The following is a 19,022-nucleotide window of genomic DNA, read 5'->3' as shown; positions in this document are numbered from 1 at the left end:
TATTTAAATGTCGATGTGCGTTTCACCCTCTTTGGCGAACTTCAGCTGAAACATCATCCGTCTGCATGTGTGTGCATCTGACTGCACGTCTGCATATATATAATATATATATATATATATATATATATATATATATATGTGTATATGTGTGTGTGTGTGTGTGTGTGTGTGTGTGTGTGTGTGTTTGTGTGTCTATAAATATATATATATATATATATATGTCTCTACAATTAATTTGGCTGAGAACTAGTGAATAGATTACATTGGTCTTATGGGTAACCATCTTGGTAGCGATAAAATAGCATAGTAAATAAATGTATAGTCAAACTCAATTAACACATAGGAGATCCCAAAATGTGATATATTAACAAATGTAGGCCTGACGATCCTATCACATATTACATCATTATGTGGTTATTTGGTGAATAGAATTTTATTATTTAAACACTGATACGTAAACTTATTTAATAAACAAAATTTATCACGTGAAAATATATCTCGACAATGATTTCATCTGCAGACTTTAAATTTTGCATGAAGCCTTATTTATACATAGCCAAGAATTAGTTCTATGCTGGTACATGTCCAACCATGGAATTTTGATGAGTGCCGTTGAAGCCACCAAGAGAATGAAATCAGCTATAGATTTGAAATTTGCATGCAACCTCACCGAAACCTATTGCGACTCGTGGTGTGGCGTTTGTCTTTCTCGTTTGTACGAGTACAATAAATTGAAGTATAATAAAGTAATATGTAGATTACATGCAAACAGAGTTCACCAAGATTATATTTTGGTGCACTCTGTTGCAATTTGTCAAGTTATATTCGATCATTGTCTTAGTCAAAAGGATTAAAAGGGATTAATAATCATTTAGTCATTATTATTCAAATTATTTTACAGTTATTGGGTAAATACCAATAAAGAACATTCATACAATTTCCCTAACACTGTTAAAAGATACTTGTTTACTATTTACATATTCTAATTATATTATTAATGCGAAAGCGCCTTTGTTTGCTTCTTTTGCTTTCGCGCGTAAACTATTCAACCTATTGTACTGACATTTTACGTGGACATTTTTACGTGCCTGGGATGATTATAGGCCTATTCTTATTTTAAAAATCCTCCGGGCTACGCCCCACTGATCTTAAATGTAGCGAAAAATTCCATCTTTGGTCTTTAAGGTTGATAAATATGAATTAAATAAGCATGTCAAATTAACTGTATTGTATAAACATTGTTTATGATTTTCAATTCTTTTACATCTAAAGGGAGTATATTCTAATATAAGGGATATCTAATGATGATAGAAATAACAATTATTATTAAAGCCGTTTTAGATTTAAGTGATTAAGTCAGTACTCATCTACCTTAGAATATGTCCTAAAACATAGTCAGAAATTGACTCCAAAAACTCAGGCAGTCAGCAAACACTATGCTAGATGGAAGGTCGCTGAACTGTGCTTTTGATATAATGTACCAATACCAGTTCTAAATATGCAAAAATATTGTTCAGTTTGTAAAAAAGCAAAAGCGTAGTGTAATTGTTAATATAGTTTTTATAGTATTAGATCTTAATGCCAATATTGCTATCTAACTTTTATTATAAATCCAGACTTTATAAAACTCATCTGCGTTCACTTTTGACAGAAGTGGGATTCTCCGGTCTGTGATATATATTTCCTGATAAAAGGTAAAAGGAAATATGGAACAAATCATACTGAGAACAAGTAAATTACAATGGCCATAACTCTAAACTTTTGTATGTATTTTCTCGATCGTGACAACAAGGCAAACTCAACATTGGAGTTTGAAATATAATTCACTCGAACCAGCATAGTCATAAACGTGTAACACTTACTAAATTGTGTGCAAAGAGGCGGGTAACTACTAGCAGTGCAGATATAAGAGACGATGTAGTCTAACTTCTACTTTACATATGACGACTGTTATAAAACCTAAATTAGTTCTCTTTTAACATAAGTAAGCTTCTCAAAGCTGTGTATGTATATATGTGTTCTTGATTGGGAAAAATGCAAAATCAGATTTGAAACAAAAATACTGAGATCGGAATAAATTACAATCACCATAAATATACACTTTTTTATTGATCGTGGGGAAAATCCAAACTAAACATTGGCACCAGAGGCTTATAAAGCTGCTAAACTTGAGAAGTTACGTGCGAAGGAACGGGTAACTGCTAGTAGGCATGTCAAAACACAAACATGCCTTTGACATTTCACAAACTAAACATTGAAACAATCTCACCTAGTTATGAAACTGTAAAGAGAATACACACTCACATAATATTTATTAATTTTAAACTATAATCATTTTTTTATTTTATAATTCAAAATATTAGGTTACAAAAGTTGTATCAAAGAATTCCCATTAATTTAGTTAAAATAATCAATTTTATTATAATCCATACTCAAAAACAATCACTCATATTCCCATACAACTTCAAAATAACAATATTTCAAGTTCTAATAAACAGACATCGCAGAAGCGCTAATTAAACCTGGAGGATTTCACTACCACAAACCTAATTAATACTACAAGGTATAGGCCTAAGTACGCTACATCACGTGCCGTAAGAGGCTTAGCTGGGGCTGCATGCAAAATGTTAACTCTATAATTCATTTCATTCTCAAGATGTCCTATAGACAGATAGATAATAACAGTTGGCAATCCTGAGCAAATTCAAAATACTGCCCTAACCATTATTCACAGACTTGCAAAAAATTCATGCAAAGCAAACTTTCCAAACGTGTACACTGTTATTTCCGATAAAAAGCTGCTTGTTTCCCCAAGGGTTCCATTGCATCGAGCATGTTAGATTTATTGAACGAGTTTCAGACTCAGTGGGCAAGAACCGTCTGGTTAACGTGATATATACTGATGTTCAGAAAAACATTTCCCTGCGTTGATTTATCTGCAGTAATGAATTGTAGTACAACAGTTTTAGTAATATTTGTATTAAACCTTTTCTTGTAAAGTTTCAAAATTTCAGTAAATATATTTTACTAAAAGGACACAAGTATATATTTCACAACTAACACGTCGCTTCAGAGGTGGAACCCTTCTTTTCAGTGTAGACCTATTGTAACTTGTATTCTTTAGCTCAGTTTTAATCATAATTAATGTTTTGTTTTTGTTAAGTCCATGTTTTATAGTTAGTGTGCATAGAGTTAGCACATCATGTATTTTGTGATTCTTGACTTATGTGTCAACGCTCTGGTATTTTTTAATTGTTTTAACCTACATTTCAGTTATATGATAGGTTAATTATTGAGGAAGATTTCAGTTGTACAGCTTGAAATGTGGTGTTCCTCGTATGTTGTATCAGTGAATAACGGGAAACGTCCGGAAAAATCATGTTTACTTATATTTTTTTTTATTCATAACTATGAATTAAAACTTTGTTTCCCTATAAGGTGATTTTTGTGCTTTTCGAATTTTTTATTTAAAACTTTAGAAGTAATTATTAACACATTTCCTGATACTTATATATTTTTAATTCATAACTTAGTAAAACTGTGGGTAGCAAAGTTTCCCAAGAAGGCGATTTTTATGCTAATCGAATTTTTTACTTATAACGTTAGGAGCAATTGTTAACATATATATTTTATAACTAGAACGAACTGGCATCTCTGGTGGCAATATTGCAATAGAATAAATATACTGAAATTTCAAAAACTAAGTTATTAAAATATTAAAAGCTATTAGGATATTAAAATTATAAATTATTATCAATTTAAAACACATTATCCAATATACTAATATAAAATCTAATAAATATGTATAGATTATGGCTGTAGATTCCAGCAAGATGTCGGATAACAGAGGTAGGTGGAGAGGAATCGATTCTGTCTTCAGAACTACAAGTATAACGCATAGACACACCGTCTATAGAATGAGGTATTCAGAGAGTCACAGCATATACATGTAGAACAAACAAATCAGTCATTGAAAACAAAGTTAAAATACTCTTTTGTAGCTAGGCTGTTTAACCTGGATTATGCCTGGGCTGCTTGTAGGTGTCCATTTAAAGATAGGAAGTGTTTGGTCTTTAAATACATAGTTGTCAAAAATGACGAAAACTTGAAGTGTGGATTATAAAAGGGATACAAATGTATTATTATTTAGCTTCCAAAAGAGTTGGATAAAATAAAGATATAAAACCATATTAACAGTTAATGTGTACTATGTAGATTTCTGATTCAGTTAATTCATCATTTTTAGTTCTAGTTTAAGGTAAGAATAAGTTAAAACTAATAATCAAATTAAATTTATAGTAGTTATAGAACTAACTGTCTGCAGCTAATTTAATATATAATTTATTTCTGATTAATATATTTTGTTAAAATAATATTTTTTTTAAATATCATTTTAATTGAAAAAGAAATATTAAATCTGTAGTAATTAATTTGAATACTTTTATGCATTTAAAAATTGTCTAAATTTATTAGCATTAAAAACTTCTAATAATCTAGATTTAATAAACAAAACTGAACAAAGTCCAATAAACTAAAATCTTAATTTAAAATTTAACAATCATGTAACATGCGAATTGACATGCAATGCATGTCAAACAACTATATTGGAGAAACTGGTCGATCCCTCAAAATTAATAATAATAAACTTGTCAAAGCCTTGAAAACACAGTCGACAAACATATGCTGATCATTTAATTAATACTAGAGATACGTTTATGAATATTGAAAGCAATCTTTAAACTACTTCCATGCAAGTAAAGTATCCAAATGTCTACTCTAGAACATTTTGAAATTAAGAAAGTAGTTCTAATTCATGTTAAGTGAACAAATTATTTGCTTTTATTTATATTAAACCTAACCTACAAGTGCACCTCATGATGTATTAACTGAATATAATTAATATTTAATATTTTAAGGTGTTTTCTTTATTTTACTCGTATCATAAAATGATTTATATAAATCTGACCGCTGTAATACTCTATAAAATCGAACCGAATTTTAACACTGTTCTTGAAAGGAACGCAATCACCAGCAGCTGTTCACTGGTGAGCTTATTATGCCAATATTGCACCGCATGCAGGCAGTCACGTGATCTGGTTCATGAGTATGTACCTGTCCGGCAAGGATTCCAATATTACCGACCCACCTGACCGCGATGTGTATTAAACAGATTATATTTGTTTTTTGTTTGAGGTTTTGCAATAGATTTTGAGTTATAAGTCTATTTTAAATTTCACAGCTGTTTAAAATAAGTAGCTGTATACAGAAAAAGCAGAAAAGTTTTTTTAGTAGCTTTTTTTAGTTTTTAGTAAATTGTTTTTATCTTCACCCGTTTTTATTAGGGCCTGATTACAATATGTAAAGTTTCCAACTCTAAATGCTTGTAATTTGATGAGTAGTAACCTCAAACAATTTGTCTAATCTTTCTGTAATCAGGGAAGTTACCGTAATGAGCAACGAATTTAATATAAAATAGTATTTTCCAAACACAAAATCTATTGCAGCACCTTAATGTATTTGTATTGTTTAGTGATATATGTCGAAGGTATTTCGCTGAAACAAGTGTAGTACTTGGTATATGAATATGTTATACTACATCAACTATGCGTACTGATTCCAATGTTAGTCTTAGTGACACTAGTTACAATGTTACATTATACAAGGTTTTGTTTAAATAAAAAATAAAGTGGATATTAATTTGTGCAAGAAAAACTTTGTCAAACACTTGGGTTATTATACAAGAAGTATTGGGGATGAATATGCCCCATGCGATCCTGATAACATTTTATTAAATAATATAGCTGGGGAATCAATAATTATTATTAAGTAAAAGATATTATACAGTAAAAATAATTTAAAATCAAATTGTATACTTTATGCAAAGAAGAATCCAACGTTGTTTTGATGAATATTACAATATAACAGTAAAGGCTTTTTACTTTAATAAGTACTAATAATCTCCGCCCTAGCCTGTATAATGGAACTCTGCTAAGTGCTGGGTTTACATTTTGCTACTTACTCTACTACACAGCCGTTCACTACAGTAGGGAGCTGAAGGCAAAGCTTACATCTGTCTGAGGAAAAGTAGGTCCAAGCAGCGGACTTGACCACATTGTCTTTTCACTTTAAACAGAGCATTTTATATTTTATTTTTACAACATTTTAACACCAGCGGTAAAGAAAACTGTTAAAATTCATAACTTTTTCGGAAACACTCAGAAAAAGTGACACGTATGGTTTAAAACAACACTAACTGTGCCTCTTTATTATTAGAAATTATCATTAAAACGTAAGAAACTGCATATGTACAGTTATGCATTTTTTAATACTTAGTGTAATATTGTTAATTTTTATCAAATGTTTTTGTATGTTTTGGAGCAATATTATACCTAATTTAAAAAATTGCTCATTATAAACCTACTATTAGTAAATACTATTTTCTCCTTAGGACAATAAAAGGCTTTCATAAATTTGTGAATAATTATTTATATTTATTGTTTTGTTAAAAATATGTGTTAAGAAAAACATGTTTATTCTTGTATTAGTTACTAAAATGATATAATTTTTACTTTATAAACTCCAGTTTTGGCAAAACCGAGTTACAGTTTAGAATATCATGTGTGAGGTGTTTTGTGCTTTGCTCCGACCGATAAAGTTAGGAAGACAAATGAAGTTAAAGTTCCCTAATTAAATTCGTTAAAGTGTCTCGTGGGAGAGTGTTTTATCACCTTGAAGTCAGTTACTAGGCAACATCGCGCTTTATATCAGAACCGGAGAACAATTCACTTCAACATTTCACTATCTTGATCGAATTACAAAGGCCTTAGAAACGGATGGAGCTATAAACGTTTTGTACTTCTCTCCCTTTCACAGTCTTTATCGTTTGTAGGCTACTTGGTAAAGTGATTTTGTTATCGTTGCACTACAATGACGTTTTCCTAAAGTACAGACACATCCAAATCCACATATCTAAACAACATCAATAATATTGTGTAGTATTGTTGTATCCTGGATGCTGTCCTTCGTATATGCCGTCAGTGGTCCTCTTTCATACCTATGGGTAATCATGACTGATTAGGATATGTGGCTCGACGAAAATATATTAGGGACTAGCGTACATCTTCTGTCATAACTTGCATGTGTAAAAGATGTTATAGGCCTTTTAAAATATTTCAAAATCTGCTAGTGTTATGCTAATTTTATGTTCTTCCATTACATGTCAACTCACCTTCCATTACCGAGTTAATTTTTTATATTTCTGGTAATGTAAGTATTTTTTCGTGCCTCGTAAAAAATTAATACGAAGAATGCTTTTCTCAATTTTATTGGTTTTTATTGATCTACACGAGAAATCTCATTGATAGTAAGTTACAAAGAATAGTCACTTAAAAAGTAAAACTGCAATTTGTTCAAATGCTATCTAGTTATATTGTTTTTGTGAGAGTTTAATGCATGTTTAGTTGTAACATCGTAAACATATTTCTTAAAATTGGGACCGAACACAAAGGTCCAGCAAGTTGTATAGGCAGGTGAATCTAGCTATGCGATGTAGGTCTAAAGATAGTTTAGTTCTATAGAACAATGCAAATCTAGAGACCGTAGAAAAGGGTAGGCGAGTATTAGGTTAATCGAAATGCAGTCAGTGGGGGATAAAACTTTCCAGGCAGGCAAATCCGAAAGCGGTCCTTATTGGATAAGAGAGCCTTAAGGTCCGGCAAATCCTAGCGATGTGGTAAAGACATTTATCGACCGTTCAGTCCTGCTGTTTAAGTGGTAGATAAAATAATTTTATAGACATGTGAATCCTACTTTAGTGCATAGTGGAAAAATCGGTTTGCGCATGGATGAATAATTTTACTCACAACCATATTACTTGTTCCGATAATAAAAATAAAGAAACATGCAATTAAAGTTATATTTGAGTAAAAATAAATAGTTACTTTTAATTTAATAAATCTTGCTATGAAAAATAAATTTTAAATATCTGCTACAGTACAGATGATAAAAATGTAAATTAAATAAGTGCCCATTATTTTGATGTACATCAAATTTAAGATGCATTTATTGATACGGATTTTAATAACTTTTAAAATGCTGATGTTATTATGAATCTTTAATCGTCCTCATGTGAAATATTTCTTCCACGAGGATGGAAATGTTACTTTTTTTACTATTGAGATTTTAATTACTTTTTATTTTAATGATTTCAAAAATCTGGAATTTGTGAAGGGAATTTATAATTTTAAACCATTTAACTTGGTATTTTAAAATAATAATTCATCAATACAAATAATTACATTTGTAATACATTATAATGTAAAATATCCCAGAGAAACTGTTTTACAGTTTAATATATTCTATAACCTTACTGTAAGTCTCAGTATGATTCATTGCTATCGAGACATATTAAACACAACGGAGTTTAAATACACCAGAAATTAACTTTTTGGACGTTAAATACTTAATTAATATTAAAAAACTGCTCATTTCAAAAATTAAGCTTTGAATTTGTTGACATTTTGTCTAATTTTTCAGTATTTAAGAAGTACAACCTCCGAGACAAAAGTTTGAAAAAAATATGAACGGTCACGTTTTGTAAATTTTTTGCTACATTGGTCATGAATTATCCACGTAGGTTATACTATATTTTACATAAAAGTTTGTCCTTTGGCCAATTACACTCCATACCACCACCATAATGTTACATAATCTCAAGCGCAGACTAATTTAACAGATGTATAAACAGTAATGTTTCTAATAAATTCTGTATCAAAATAAATTAATATTAAAAATTACAGAGAAATTACTCATCAATCGATCAAGAAATATTCAACCTCTTTTTTTGACTATGTGAAGTGCAAGTTTATAATGGATAATTTATTATTATTACTAAAGATATAGATTATTATCGGTGGTAAATACCAAATGGTTTTGCCCAGATCTACAGGTACTTAAAATAAAGTCAGAATATCGATGAAAGTTATCATTGAAAACATAATTATACTCCGGATATCAGAAACTAATATATCCATTCATATGGTAGTAGAGTAAACAGCTTACTATAAACCACTACAGAACTGTTTAAACATGTCAATAATGGAACAGCTTTTTTAAAACCGCATTTATTTAGCTGTTATATAATACTTTTTTATACAGGATGGCATTTAAAAATGGGCTTGGAAATTATAAAGCTGACAGCACACTTTAAATTGCGAATCAATAATAGTTTTTGAAAAAAAAAAAAAATATTAAAATCAAACTTTTAACAACTGTCATCATTTTCAATATGAAGGTGTATTTTTCTTATAGAAATACTATATTTTAGTAGTATGACTTTGTTTCTTTCCCCCAGAACACGAATTTAAAATAGGGAGTCGTTAAGAAAAGTTACTGGACTCTAAAACACACAAGAAATGGCCAGGGGTCCCCCGTCTATAAATACAGCAGCCAATATCTGGTCCACGGTGATTAATTTGCGACAAGGCATTAATATGTAGTAACAGATCAAAATCCCGAAGTATTTACTTAATTACATTAAGAATTTACAGCCATCGCAATTAAGTATTTAAATAATTGAAGATTAGGTATACTATTGGGAATTTTGGTAAAACTATAAGGCGTTATAATTTATAATAAGTAAACAAAGAGGCCGTTTCAATTCTCTATCAACAATTTTAGTCATACTACTGAAATCATCCGAAAGTCTGCCTTTGCTATTACAGGTGCTATATTTTTCATTTATCTTCCTTCAAAAACACATTTTTATTGTGTGCTCAAATTTAATAAAGGCTAATATTTGAGGGATTTGAATATTGTTAATTTTTTATTTGCACACTACAACTTATGTAGAGGACGATTTGACATGTATATTCGTTAATGTAGTAGCAAGCTTGAATCTCTATACAGGCATCACCGAGTACGATGATGGAGCACGTCACTTCATGGGATTTGGCTAAGTGATAGTGAAAATAGCGCATTGTTGTTATAGGTAATTTTGACGGCAAGTAGAAAATCGCAGAATAATAAGTTTGTAAGTAAACTGAAAACAGTTCTATGTAGTTTCAACATTTATCGTAGTAACACATGTACTTATAGGTTTCAAACTTTGCATACATCATCAGTGAAGGCTGCTACGTAAAAATTGTTGTTTCATACTCCTTACTCTGTGGTTCTAACAACTACACCTATTATATAGCCTACAATTACCTTAAAGTAATTATGGAGAAATCATTTAAATGTTTGAAAATTCTATCGTATTACTCAGCGTCTTCGAGCTGTAGAACAAATCATTGTTATATAAACTTATGTACTATCACAGTGATAACACAGCTATTGTTATATTAATAAAAGATCCACTAGGAAAGTGGGTTTAAACTTGTGATTAATTATTGTATTGAAACAGATTGCTTGAGCTCTGGGATCACTAGACGTTGTGGTAAATTAATGATTCAGAGTTGACCAATGTTCCGGCAAGATCTTGTATAAACAGCGGTGAGTGTTGTCTACCCGTGTGTCTTCTTGGAATCTCTATATTCGAGGTACGTAGAGCTGGTCAAGCTACAATGCAACCTGTACGTTTTCTTTTTTTTTCAAAACAAGTTTTGGAACAGGATATTTTCATATAATTATTGCTATGAAAAGAGTGTTTCATAAAGAATAATTTATTGTTTTTACTGCTTTAAATTAGATCAAGTATTGTCAACTCACATCACATTAAGAGGTATAAGAATTTACTTTGTGAAACATGATAATATTTATAAAAGAATTGAGCCACTTTTGAGTAAAAGTTTGAATCCATATTTTCAATTAAGATGAAATCAAAGATACAATACATAAAATAGATACGTGGTAAATGTTCAACTTAAGTTTCAGAGCTTCGTTATGTGTAGCATACTTCAAATAAGATCCATAGAGCCAGTGTTATCGTTTAAAGCTTCTTTTCTGCTTGGAGAATTGAATCAAGAAGGCACAGATGATCATTGATTGCACAAGACGGTGTTATGGACCCTTTAACTGTATCGAGTAGTAATAAAAACCACATTACAGGGCTCAACCTTCATCAATACGGGGATTTACAGGCAGTCTGGAGCTGCAGTTACACTCTGACGCACGGTCGACATTAGCGGTAAGCTTGTCGGTAAATTGTGTCAGCAGCTGAGTGGTTTGGTAAACCTGAAACTGCTTTTACCTTAGCTTCTCTTATATTACTCTATGGTTAATCACTGGATGACCAAAGATATTCTTTGTGGTGGCTTTTACAGTATCAAGATGAAACAGCTCTTTTACCCTACTGAGTACACGACAATTTAAGCATCAATTACAGAAATTAAAAGAAGAACGGGATAATAATGGGAAAGTAATGGGAATACAGGTGCTAATTACAGTATTGACCTGGTTTTAGTTGGAAAACTAAACAGGGACAACTAAATAAATTGGATGTGGGGTTAGGAAGACTAAATACGTTATCCTACATAACCTTCATATAAACTCCGTGTTTTTCTATCTTGTTTACCCCACATAGAACTATGCAGGGATAGTTCAAAGTTCAAAAATATCCGGACTAACTTATAGAGTATTGCATCAGAAATACCTAACTCAAAATATATTATGTATAATAGATGAAATGAAATGTTAATATATAATTGTGCCCACACTCCCCAAAATTTGTCATTTTTAGAGCAAATAAATATTTTAAAATATAGACTCCTTCTTTCCATATTACCCTCTTTTTTGCGGGCCCTAGGAAAAGGAACCGAGTAAAAAAACTAGAGGTCCCGTCAATTTATCCAGCTCTAAAATTTAGTCCAGTATATAATTTAAAATTGGAAAATATTTAAAATATTCCCCATTATAAAAAGAACTATTTGCTCTTAAACTTGCTTGTACAATCAATAACGTACGTAAGGCAGCATTTCCAAAGAGAGACATCGATTAAAGAGAAAGTTCCTTCGATTTAAATTGTTGTGTGATTAAAACTTTGTTGTAATATGCTGAACAACACACAATGTAACCTCTGTACTTTCAAGTTTGTAATGGTGAAAACACTGAGAGAAACGCCACCAACCTTTTACCCACTTCTACCACAATGTCCTTCAACACTCTTTTCTACAGGCCATCTCGTGATTAATTCAGCAAAGTAAATCAATATGAAAGTATTTATATCATACTAACACTCTAATATGCTGCGCCAAGAACAATAAAACTTCTTGCACACTGAAGGTTGAACTAATGAAAATACTGAGAGAGATAGGCCACCGAGATGTACCATACTTCAGCAACATTAAACTTGAAAATTCCTTTCCCTAAGAGTTATCTCATGATAAACTAAGGAAAATACATAGATATATTTATATCCATATTATTGCTTTGAATTATTTACGAGTACTTCATTTACCTTAATCTACAAGTACCTGATGATGAATTCGTTGAATTCGAAATGTACATTCTACAAAATAAAATAAATAAAATTGTTAAAATGTTTATTATTGTATATGTATATCAATGCGCAAAGAAAAATAAAACCTCCTACATGCTCAAGGTAGTGCTAATAAAAACGCTGAAAAAAGTAGTACCACCGAGATGTTCCTGACTTGAACTTGACCATTGATGTCTTCACATGCCATCTAGTGATTAATTAGGACACGTAAACAATTATAATTATACTATATTCTTGACAGAAACGAATTTTTTTCAATTTAACATGTGACGATGACAAAATATATCTGCATCGATCCTGACAGCACTTCGACATGTAGCAACTTCTAAACATAGAAGGCCATTCCTCAACTTTGTCATTAGAAACTATAAGGATCCATGGCTCTTGAGTACTATTGAGTGTTGACATCCACAACTCTGACCAACTTTGTTACAGTTAATGGTTACTTTCTAACTTTTAAGGTATCAATTTCTTTCCTTTATTAAGTTGCATAGACTTTAAAATCCTTTCACAGGATACTGGAGTTTTAAAAATACTTAACCATCTACTTTGGAAGTAGCAATATTTAAAACAATTATTTATAACATCAAAAGTAACCGTTAAAAGACATTTTTCAATCTATATAATATTTTTTTTCCTTTTTACCAGCAGCTCTTATCTTATTCGGATATTGTTTTTGAGATGAAAATATTTTGTATTATAAATAGATAGTGGTATTATTTTGTAAACGGATGTTCTGAGGTACTTCGTAACAGTACAACACACTAGGATTTTGGTTTTTATTATTTTCAGAAGAATATACTTTTTTTAATAAACAAAATTATAATTTGTAAATAAAATGGTTAGTAAACACAAGTATTATTGTGTTTTTCCTTTTTCTTACGAAAGATAGTTAGTTGAATTTTACGGAACAAAATTACTGTACAATTTTAATTCTAAAATATGTGATAAAACCGTGTACGAGTTTCTGCAGATCTTGAGTGAAAAACTTATGTGTGATATGCACTTACGATTACTGTATGTGGAGAAGAGTCTGCTGCTATTGAATTTTTTAAAACAGTTCTGTGTCAAATGTCGCGAGGGAAACACGTTCTCTGCCACGTTATGCAGCGCGCTGTCTGTAATATACGGTACAGTATATGGGCGCTGTATCCTGTCGTATTTGCATACGATATCTGTGCACTTTGATGTGCTCAATGTCCTGTATATATCTCCCTTTGACAGGATATAAACCCACTCTGCAAAAATATTATGCGAGAGTAAAAAGTAAATTTGTCGTGCAAACCGGCAAAAGCCTTTATGAACTAGAAGTTTAAAAGGCATATTTAGAAATTAGTAACTACTTACAAAAAAGTTTAATAATGTAATTAAAGCTTAAATGTCTACATTCATTAGGATTTAAGCGTGTCTGTTGTCTAAGTAGTTCAGGTTATCTATCTCTTTCTTTTTAGTGTCTCATGTAACTTCCCTCGCAAATCTCGAGCTAACGTATATAATAAAAGTAAAATAGTAAAATATTCAAATAGCTGTTGAGAATATATGACCACACGTGTAAAAAGATTCAAAGTAAAAAATATTTTATTCACATAAATAAATTATACACATATTGTGCACTGCTCCCAAGAGCCTAAAGGGCGCGCGTGTGTAAACTTTAGGCAAATAAACCTTTTTCGATTTTTTTACTTCTATGGCAGGCTCATAATTTTTGGGTTTTTTAAAAAGTTATTTTAATTAACTTATCAATACTATACATTAATAACTCCCCAATTCAAAAAAAAATCTACAACATCAAATTCACCGGTACAATCAAACTAAAATAAAAACAGCATTTGCTGCGCTTTGTAATTGTATAAATAAATAACACATATATTAAGTTCTAAATATGTATAAATGTATATACACATTAACACAAGCACTTGCTTATATAGGCTTACCACTCATACACAAAACCAAATTTGTTTGGTTTGGCTGACACAGATACTCTTTTTTCCAGAAGTCTTTTGTTACAATTTGTTAAATTTTTTCATTCCTATCTGTACGAAGGACATCTATAGATAAGCTATAGATTTTAAAGCTTGCAAGGAACTTCAGCCAAGCTTAGTGTGGTTGTCTGAAGTAGTTCTAATGTTAGTGCGGACAGAACAGTGGAAAGTATTTGGAAGCTAATTTATGTACAATGAAGTTTATTTATTGTTTAAGCAGTTGAATTAGTTTCATTAGCTGGCACCTGTGCTGTTTTTGATTATTAAATTTTATTTATGTGTTTGTATGGTTTTATGAACGTCACTGTCTTATGTTATTCCTTGCTACATTTAGTTGTTAAATTTGATTGTATTGTTATTATTTATTTGATCATTCAGTTTAGTATTCTAAATCCAAATTAAGTTTTAACAATAGTAGAGAATGGACTCTATTGGATGTCTGGGAAAATTAAAATAACGCATATATAGGTTTTGGCTTTTATAATTGACGAGTCTTAAAATCCTATTAATGATTGAATATTTTTGTAAATGTTCTAACGTTGTAATGATTGTAAGTTAACTCAACCAGTTGAGGGAAGAATAAATGTAGTCGTATTGTGTTGAAAAATTTAAAAAAATGATAAATGACATTGCTTTAAGAGCGGTATGAGATACGGTCCCCATAATACTAGGAATTGAAACATCTACAACCGACATGAAGAATTACAATTGCGATGAAATATTATAAAGGAAATTCAACTTATCAAGTTCTGTTTTACAACTAAAAAAAATTAAGTAGACTTCTAGCATACGAATTGTGGTTTATTGTCAATAATAGAACTTTATAAAAAATCACTTTATATATTGTTTGCTCCTTTTGTAGGACGGTGTAGGTCAATACAAGAATCTTTGGAAAAGACAAAAGATTTGGCCTATTTTACGGTTTTCTGGTTTTAATGCGATCCTGGTGAATCATATTAATCAAGATAATTAAACTCATAACTCTTAGCTTACACATCATTATCATTTAAAGACTGTAATGTTAAACATAAGCATGATCTCAATTAAGTGCAACATGTAATTAACGCATCTTAAATAGTACGCAAATCTGTTTGTTTGCTTTTGAATTCCTTTATGGCTCTCAACTATGCATGCACTGTTGTAAATTTTGATTAAGATTTTGAGCCCAGTTTTATTTGTTTCGCTTTTAATGCGTATCGCTGGTATTTCTTTTTAGTCTAATAAACTGTAATTTATTGTTGACTATAATGTGTTGTAAATAACATTATAATCACTCTTTTGACAATCAGGAAATTGTTACATTCATAGTACTAAATACTAAACACAGTTATAATCATTATATTTCTATTAAACAGTGTATGTACAATTTTTACGAAAGTCTTTTATCATTTTTATATAATTAATTAACAGTACGGTAGACTTTCAACCAAATTTTAGTTACTACGGTAGAGCTTATACGAGCACGAATGAGGTTATGGTTCAATGAAGTTTCACGACCTCACCGTAAACAAGAACCACAGATTGCGTCAATCCCTGGGGAAGCTTCAGCGCAAACCTCGGATAACAATAACGTTGTTAGGGTAGTTCCGTTTTGTAGCCGAGGGACCAAACTCTGGTACAGTTCTTGTTTTTAGTTGCGAATTCAATCAGTAGTACAGCCCTCCAGTTGAAATTGATATGACCATGAAAATATTTATCATACTTTTTTCTTTAATTTTAACTATTTGAAAAGTATTTTTGAGTATTTGAAAATTAAAAAAGAGTTTTAAAACTCTCCAAAAATTTTCTAATATTAGCTACTTCGATGTCAGAATAAACTTTAAAAGCTTCTAAATATTGTTTATATTGGATGTGCTGGAAAACTCAAATTTGGGTACGATTTTAAGTAAGTAATTTTGCTCGAAGCCAATTTTAATTATTTACGTATCTTAATATTAGGAAAATGTTTAAAAATATAACGATAAAATGAGCCATAGCTGTACTCAGGAACAGGAAAAATATACCTTAAAATAAAATGTTGACTTTAGGCCCTACAGTGCAAAAGAAAGCAGCGTATAAACTACTACACATTACAAGAGCTCTGATGCAACACTTAGAAAAACTAGTGTGAGTGCACGGTCAAGTCCAATTATATGAAGTGGTTGAAGTCTAAAAATAAAATATTCTTGTAAAGTAAGAGGGAAGGTATTAAATAACCACTGTTTTAATAGAGTGAATAGCTCTGAATTTTCAACAACATTGTCCTTTAGAAGTTTATTTTTGAAGGCATTTCCTGATATTTAGTGTATAACTGAAAAATTTAAATGTACAGAAAGGAGAACTAGTAGTATCTGGTATTGTTTAAATTCTATAGATAAAAGATTCGCTTATGAGAAGTCCGGGGAAAATAGTTTTTCTTGAAACTATCCAATCAAATCTTGTAGGTTGTAGATGGAAAATAATCATTACCTGTTAAGGTTCAATTTTTATGAGTAAATATTCCAGGAAACAACTAATGAACGAAGGGACTTCAACTTAGTCCTTGGGTGAAGCACACAATATAAGTTATCTTATAGACGCTTTTTTGTCTTAATTTCCAGTTCTCTAGGCTATATCAGAAAAACAAACAATACTATCCGATAATACTAAATTTTCACAGATAAAATATTCCAGTAAAGGAAGGATGAAGTAGGATATTTCTATCAAGCAGTTCACTCTAATCTTTCCCCAGATTACTTCCTTTGAATCCACAGTTTTTCCATTTTTCAGGCTGTGTGTTAACGAACGTATACAGATAGCCTGGTGATATGGATAGACTAAATGGTATCCACTTCAGTCAGATTGTATACTAATTGTGAATCACAAGGTTTGAGATACATCTCATAGCACATCCAGAAGATATTATTATACTCTCCTTTTAATGTAAAGTTCACTCATTAAAATATTTGATTATAGGAATAACTTGACCTCACAAGCTTACTTGATAGGGGTTTTAAGAATTCAGGTCAAATCTCGAAATTTGAGTATTGCAGATTTAGCAGAATTAAATCCGAGAGGGATAGTATTTCATGAGTTTACAATTCTGCGGGAAGGCAAATCGACGATCATCGTCAATGCGTATGAATGTAGCTTTAAATGAGCCGCCCAAGCAAATCATGCTATTTGATCAGTTCCTATCAATTTTATTGTTGAGGTATGAATGGCATGAGAGTTCACAATTTCTTATTTGAGCAAGAAATATATTATAGAGTAGATCTCCTAAATCATATTTTGAAGGAAAGAAATGTTAAACGAGTTCACGCGTTTTCTTTTTACTCAAAACGTATTCATCCTTCCTTATGTCCATAGAAAAAAAAATTGTGTAATTGCCTCCTGAAGTGAACAAGAGAAACCAATCAAACGCGTTTACTCAGTCGGCCCAATAATAATTATTATTCAATTCCTACGCTGTTAATCTTAATTGATACAGGACTAAAATCTAATTTACAGGAATTATAATTTTTAGTGTGTTGTCATGTCAAATTCAAAAAATCAAAATACTTTATTCATTAAACACAAAACAAATAACAATATACACTTCCATAATTTCTATGAATATAATTCCCCATATTAGAACTATAGGTCTGTGTAAGGGGGAATAGTCCATCAAATCAGTCCTTTTGTTTCATTTTACATTTGTGGTACCATAAGTGTAAACATAAAAGATTTACAAAAGAATAGGCTTAAGATTGTACAAAAAATACATTATTGTAAAAATTGTGTATATATATATATATACTTACTATACATGATACGCATACATATGCATACACACACGACACACACACACGACACACACACACACACACACCACACCGGGAGACGACACACACAACACACACACACACACATCTCCTATACAGTTTAGGCACCGCTTAACCACCATATTACTATTAGAGGGATGATAAACAATCCAACAGCAACCACCACAACCTCGATCTCCATAATAATAATTCCTACTTACACAAAATTCCCAAATAATTTTTGCTATTAACAGGCTTCTTCTTCGTAATTTATTAGTAACTCGAACCGAATTCAGTGCCTCCTTGCAGCAGCATCACACCAGGCTGAGTCAACCACCGAACACCCACCCTACGCCTTGTACTCGGCTTACACTTCCACCCTCTGCCCTCCAATATGCGGTTCTGGTAGATTTTGTATAAAGTACACGAGCTATGTAAAAAGAGTTAAATATTTTGTCTATAGAACAGTTTTGGTACTTTGGTATCTGAGTATGCCAAACTGTAATTCTATTATCTGGTAAGTATAAGTTGTGGTGAAGCGCTATGAGAATTAAAATCCTTACAAAAAAAATTAAAATAAAATTGGTAAAGTAAAAAATTGGTTGTTTATTCATAACAACCACTGTGCTAATAATACATTTAGACACAGTCTATTAAATTGTGCTATTGAGAAGAAGTAAAGAATTAGTTTTTAAAAAACTAAATATTATTTTCAACTAAAAATATGATTGTTTTACAGATAAAAAATGTAAGTTGCATTATGTAAGCCTCAAGTTTAGCTCACTAGTGTGAGACAATATCGGGCTGTTATTTCATATAAACATCCAGCGCATATCCTTCACA

The sequence above is a fragment of the Homalodisca vitripennis genome, unplaced genomic scaffold (assembly GCF_021130785.1).
Source record: "Homalodisca vitripennis isolate AUS2020 unplaced genomic scaffold, UT_GWSS_2.1 ScUCBcl_1304;HRSCAF=4761, whole genome shotgun sequence".
Lineage (NCBI taxonomy): Eukaryota > Metazoa > Arthropoda > Insecta > Hemiptera > Cicadellidae > Homalodisca > Homalodisca vitripennis.
This window is presented reverse-complemented; position numbering follows the sequence as displayed.